The sequence below is a fragment of the Siniperca chuatsi genome, linkage group LG21 (genome assembly GCF_020085105.1).
Source record: "Siniperca chuatsi isolate FFG_IHB_CAS linkage group LG21, ASM2008510v1, whole genome shotgun sequence".
NCBI lineage: Eukaryota > Metazoa > Chordata > Actinopteri > Centrarchiformes > Sinipercidae > Siniperca > Siniperca chuatsi.
The window spans coordinates 7,585,551-7,591,991 of NC_058062.1; positions in this window are offsets into that span (position 1 = coordinate 7,585,551).

A 6,441-nucleotide genomic window follows, 5' to 3' on the forward strand; every position below is an offset into this window, starting at 1 on the left:
CCTCTCTTTTTTAAACTCGTTCTAATCAGTGAAATCAGCTGGTGTAGTCATTGATTGGAATAAAAATCTGCAGACTCTTGGCTTTTCACATCACATGGTTGCCTATTCCTGGCTTAGATAGGACTGTTTGTGCCTGAGCTGGACCAAGCTCTTGTGACGGATTGAGATGGATCAATGAGCAGGATGCCTGACTATTTGTCACCACTACACTTGACATATCACCAGTTATTTTGCTGCATTTCTCTCTCTTCATCATCATTAAACTTCAGTTGCAAACTTATGGCATTACCAGTTGGTTGTCTAATTTATCACTGAGCAGAGTCTGTGAGACATACCCAAATAACTGACACACCAGGTGTGCCTGCAATGCATATTTGCCTGTTTTGTTTTATTCCTCATAACAGACATGGAGTTTGCCTATATGAGGAAGCACACAAGCCCTAAATTGGGTTTGGGGTTTGTTTAGGGGGCCATTGTTTGTTCTTCACACCTGCCGGCTGTAACTGCCAGTCAGATCACTGTGCCCCAAATCTCTAAATCTCTGAACCACAGAGATCAATGCACACCAGAGAGGACAAACAGAGAGTGATAGCGATGAAAGAGAGATGAGAAAGATGGGGAGACAAGCAATAGAGAGGCAGAAGAGGAGCAAGAGGTACAACATGGAGAGGGAGTTAACTGCCGTGACAGCTGAGCTTTATATCTGTGTTTGTTTGTTTTGCTTGATTTGTTGGAGCATATAGGGAGAGAATCCATGAGTGTCAATGACAGTCGTGGTAAAACGTATTTTAATGGAAGTGACATGTTTTGAAAGCCTGAATTTCTGCATGTGGTAGAGACAGATTTTCAAGATCTGAGTTGGATTTTTTGCAATGTCTTATAAACGTCAGATCAACTCAGTCTATTGCCCTCCCCAGACCAACAGGACAGTTGTGTCAAGGGCTGCATTGTTCAGGGATTAGGCATTACAAAATAGGAAAAAAATAGGAGGCAAGTTTTTAATATACATGAAGAATTTGACCTTGTAAGTTGTCAACTTCACAGGTGTGGTAATTGTTTTGGTAATGTATCCTATATTTCAATACTTTAAATCTGCAACAACTGATTATTTGGCCAGTTGCCACAAGCTGTGAGCACAACATTGACACATCATCACCTTTTAAGTTGAAATGGTGAACTTGTTGGCAAACAGTTACATATTTACACATCTAGCAGTTACGGAGCAACATTAGCATTTATTTGGAGCCATGTTTCTGATTAATCCAAGTCCAATAGTCACTCATTTAGGAAATATATGGCTCTTCAGCTGCTAAATTCTTCACTATATTCATCAGCTAGTCTCTAACTGCGTCTTTCTGCCATTTGGCACTGAACAGTACAGTCTTGTAAAATCAAAACAATGAGCTGAAAGATGCTGAAATGCTCCATAGAGTTGCAGAGACCTGCAGAGTTGGGTGTCAATTCTCTGTGGGTTTGTCCATATGAGCAACCCCTTTCACATACAAGTAGTCACGTGATCCATTGTTAATATAAAGATATTGATTATAGCTATTTTAAAGTACTTCCATACTTTAAATCTTAAAAATGGTATCCTAAAAGTTCAGTAAGTATTCTTCTCCCACATGTGTTCTTTAGAGATTTGAAACAAATAATTAATCACTTTGTTTACAAGAAGATGTTACCAAATGTCCAGTTACAGTACACCTTGAAATAGACTACACCACTTGTTTCTACCACCTCTAACCCAATATGAAATAATAATTATAGTTCATGCAAGGAAGTAGACTTATATTCACTTGGTCTCAATCCCATTTTAATTAATTCTTCACTCAAACTCAAACATTGACCAGAGCACCTTATTGGAGTACATGTCAGGCTATAAAATCCATCTGTTCACGTCTTGGTCAGAGTATGGTGAAGACATGTTGAAGTTGAAGAACACGCTTTAGCTGAGCACCACTTAGACGTATAGGCAGCACATGGGGATACAATCATTGGAGAAATTGCAGAATGACACCAAAGCAGCCATGTTAGTGAGTAAAACATTATCATAACCAACAGAAATGATGGCCAGTACTACAAAAATAAGACCATGTTGTAAGGGATTTTTTTTTAGGCATTTACTTTAACTCCTTTGTTAATTGTTATTAAAAGAGAGCTCAGACAGGTTTTGTACAGCACAGCTGACTGGACTGTGATGACAGAGAAAGCTTTTGAAATACAATAAGTGATCGGATGTGAGGACAAGGCAAGAACAGGAAACCACAACCTCAGTAGCACTGTGCACTGCACCATCAGCCACATCCAAACACACCTCAAACGCTTTTAATCACTTTGTTCTCCTCCCTGGTTACAAAGAGATGGGGAGGCAGAACAAATGTGTTTCCAAGAGTTTCAGAAGTGCACAAGGGAAAACCACAAAACATGGAAGAGTAAAAAAAGGATTCAAGGATTTGATTTTTTCTTCCAAGAGGAAAGTTTAACAGGTCAAAGAAACAAAACAACATCACAAACACACAAGCAAACACAGTAGATGTCTCATCTCTAGTTGAGTTTGAGTCTCTGATTGCTTCCCTTGTGTTGCTCCTGGCCAAGGCTTATCAAAGAGCTCCTTTCATAAGTGCCAGGATCAAGCCACTGCTGTGACTGCTTGGCACCCACTGAGGTGGTTTGGAGATGGGGGGGGCTTCAAAACAAAGAAGGCAAGGCAGAGGAAGTCAAAATTGAAGATGGTGAGTGAAGGGGAGATGGTGCATTTGCGCATTTAAAGGAAAATGGGAAAGGAAAAAGGCTGAGTTTGGAGGGGAATTGCTCACAGCTTCTGCAAAGTGTCTATGGAATAAGAGTGTGTGTATGTGTGTGTTTTTGTTCATAACAGAGAGAGAAGGGAGGGGAGGGCAATCTTTGAGTCTGGGGAAGAGTTGTTTTATATATGTGCTGAAAAAATTAATATGTATTTGCTTTAAGCCTTCTCTGCCTCAGTGATTTCTTGCTGACGCGTACTATAATGCACAGAATATCCAGGTGAATGCAGAAAGAGTGAAGGACATGACTCCAGAGGAGACGAGCAACACACACACACACAGAATACCCTGAGGCCATGTGTTCCTCCTCACTACAGCAGCCACGGCTCTATCAAGCCTGCTGTCTGCCCTGTTTACTAAAGCATGTGACAGTGTTGCATTTTTACAAGACATAATAACTCTGACTTTCTCTATCCACTAAAAGGTGAGTCAGCCTGCTGGTCTTTCATGTTTGGGGTTCATGTTTGCATGGTAAATCTTGACACCAAAGTGATTACGTTTTAACCACTTTGCATGTTATGTCACATGTCAAATCAGCATTATTGCATGCACTTTTCAGTACAATGAGTTTATTACAGTTGCATACTCTGTATGCAAGATTATGAAATATTTACTAGCTGATTACACAGACAGCCTTATCAGTGAGTTGGATACTGTACAGACAATTTAGTGAAGATGTTCAGGGTAGCTGATTTTTGTCACCCATGAACATGGCTTGATCTTTAGTCTCTGTTTACACATTGTCTTTTTTTCCTTGACTGAGCAACAGCGCTCCAGGGAAATTGCTGTTTTCTTTGTCTTCCAATCTGCAGAATGAAGAGAAGTGAAAAATTGCAGACTTTCTCATTGACTGATCTGCTGCAGGGCTGGCTAATATATCCAGGTATCACAATGTATGTGGTGACGTGGTGTATTATGTATGTGTGTGATTCATGTGTGATTTCCTCAGTCTGCCTTGCCTGTGGCGAGCTGGTTGTGGCTTCACTCGGTCTTGACTCCTCTCCCTCCAGGCTCCCAAATGATGGGATGACCTTTCCACCTCGGCCAGGACTGCAGCGTCACTCACAGCATGAACTGAAAACTCATCTCCTCGCTAAACACTTCACATTGCTCTCCACTCTGCCTTCCTTCTCCACATCTGATTTGAACCCTGCTTTACAAGAAAGCTCAGAATTATATGTTCTTGGGATACATCATATTTGCCATATTTATTGCCTGCGCTTTGAGTTTTGAAGCACCATACTCAACCATTGCCATTTGTCATTAGTGAGAGTGTGTGAGATATTCAGGAATTTAATTTTACTCTCACGGTACTTTACTCTCGATAACAGGATTCTACTCATCCTTTAACTGGAAAAATATAGGAGACTGTGCAGTGTAAATAAATAAATGTTTTCTGGCACAGCGTGCAGGGGGATGACATAATGAAACCTCAACCCTTTACTCAAGGATTTTTCAGTGAAACATTTTGTTTCTTTTTATAGAGTGAAACAAATATTAGCTATGTGTCAACAGCTTTAAATAAGTAGGAATCAATTGGTTTTGATTCTTACCTTTCCTGTGTTTCTCTGACCAGATCCTTCATATTGCTTCAAGGTCATGAAATTCAAACTTTGTGTGTATCTTTATGTGAGGGTTGTCTGTTGATGAGTGATGAGTGTGGGGCGTGTAGGTTGTCCAAAATCTGTCACGTAGTAACATCTGTCAGGTGTTACTAGTGCTGTGATTTTATTTGTGAAAGGAAATTATTTTAATTGGCATGTGTGTAAAATGTAGTACAAAAAAACATTATTGAATTGTTATTATAATCCTGAGAGTTGAACACTATCTTTATGCAAGTGTTTTTGGAATTCCACACTCATCAGAGTTAATTCAACATGTTTTGATCCCTCTGATAAGCTATGAATAAACAACTTAAACAACTTAAATAACTCAGACACGTGACTGTAGAATTTGTATTGAAAACTGAGTGTTGTAAATATTTCTTTGTTTGAGCAATATTTGGTGTAAATAAGTGAGAATTTGTTTGTGTTATCTCTCTTTGTAAAACAAACTCCTTCTTCTTGTCTGACCCAGGGGAAGTCCCAGGGTGGTTTCTTTCATCCAGGCATTAAAGACAAGAGCCTGTCAAAACCTCAACAGGAGTCCAGTAAAGACTCTCTGTGGCCTGGTCTTGCTCCCAGCATGGAAGGGCTGCAGCACAGAAACCACAGAGGAATATTCTGTCCTGGGGGAAGGGGATCAAGCCTGTGTGGAATAGACAACACCCCCAGAGGTGAGATGAAGGGAGGAGATGAAGAGTGTTGGAGTGTTCTACTCCTCTATCACATAGAAAATGTACTTAGCTTGTGTTGAAGAAGGTGTGTGCAAAGGTTTACTAGTGAAGCGCATCAGCAATACTGTGGTACTTTAAACTATGCAGCATCAGCATCATACTGAATAGTTCAACATTTTGGGAAAACACTATGATCTGAGAGTTACATGAAAAGATCACTCTCTTGTCTGTACAGCATGAGCATCATAAAGCTCACTAACTAACACGTAAATTCTCTGGAATAGTTCAACATTTTGGACAGAGCCAGGACTGTTTCTATTCTTATGTCTCTGATCAATGAAAGCCAATTTTAGCATATTTCCCAATATGTCGGACTTTTCCTCTAAAATAATTGCCAGTATATAGATGCACTGACTTATGCATGTACACTATCTTATATGACCAATATTCTACTGGGTATGATGTTATGATGGAAACAATATTACTACTGTTTTATGATTTATTCAGATTTTATTAACTAATTTGTTCATGAAATGTATTAACATATTTAACTGCAGTTTTCCCACAAGTCCAGGTTCTTATATTCATAGTTTTTGTTATGCTTTGTTTTGTCTTACTGTGTTGCCCCCGTCCTTAAATAACGTCCTTAAGTAAAACACAGGAAACCTGAGATTACTGTAAATTATGCAAATTGATGAATGTATTGCTTCATACTAATATTAATATAAAAATCACTAAGTTATAAGGTAATAACTGCATTCCTCTTTTAGCTCAGCAGCAACAAAATTGCACAAGTACACAAAAGGTCATGGCTCTGTATACGGGAAGCAGATGCATAATAAAATCACCACATATTTCACTGTGAGCTCATTGAGCCTGCAGGAGGAAATCAGGAGGTGTGTGTAGGTGCAATATGTGTGTGTTTTGGGGGATGAAGCAATAAAGCTGCTGGTAAAGCATCTCCTCATCAGGAAAGAGGGACTAATACGCTAAAAGCAAATGTAGAGACTATCTACATATCTATCTAGAAAAAAATAAAATAAAATGGGTATGAATCCATATTCACAACACTAATATGTCATCGTAGAAAAGGTTTCGGTCGTAGTCATCTGGACACTGTTTTCAGAATCAAGATGTTTCGGCTCCCATCTGGAAGTCATTCTCAATTGTAAAAAAATGGGACAGGAACTAGAAATTTAAGCTACTCTGTGTTACATAAGCCCTGCCCTCAGGAAGGAATCTACCTGAGTATCTGTTAATTAGCTAGTTTCACCTGAAACTGACCTAATTGTTTCCAAGATGGTCCAGTAATCAGTAATCAGGCCTATTGTTTTCTGGCTGCACCTACCTCATCACTGTTAA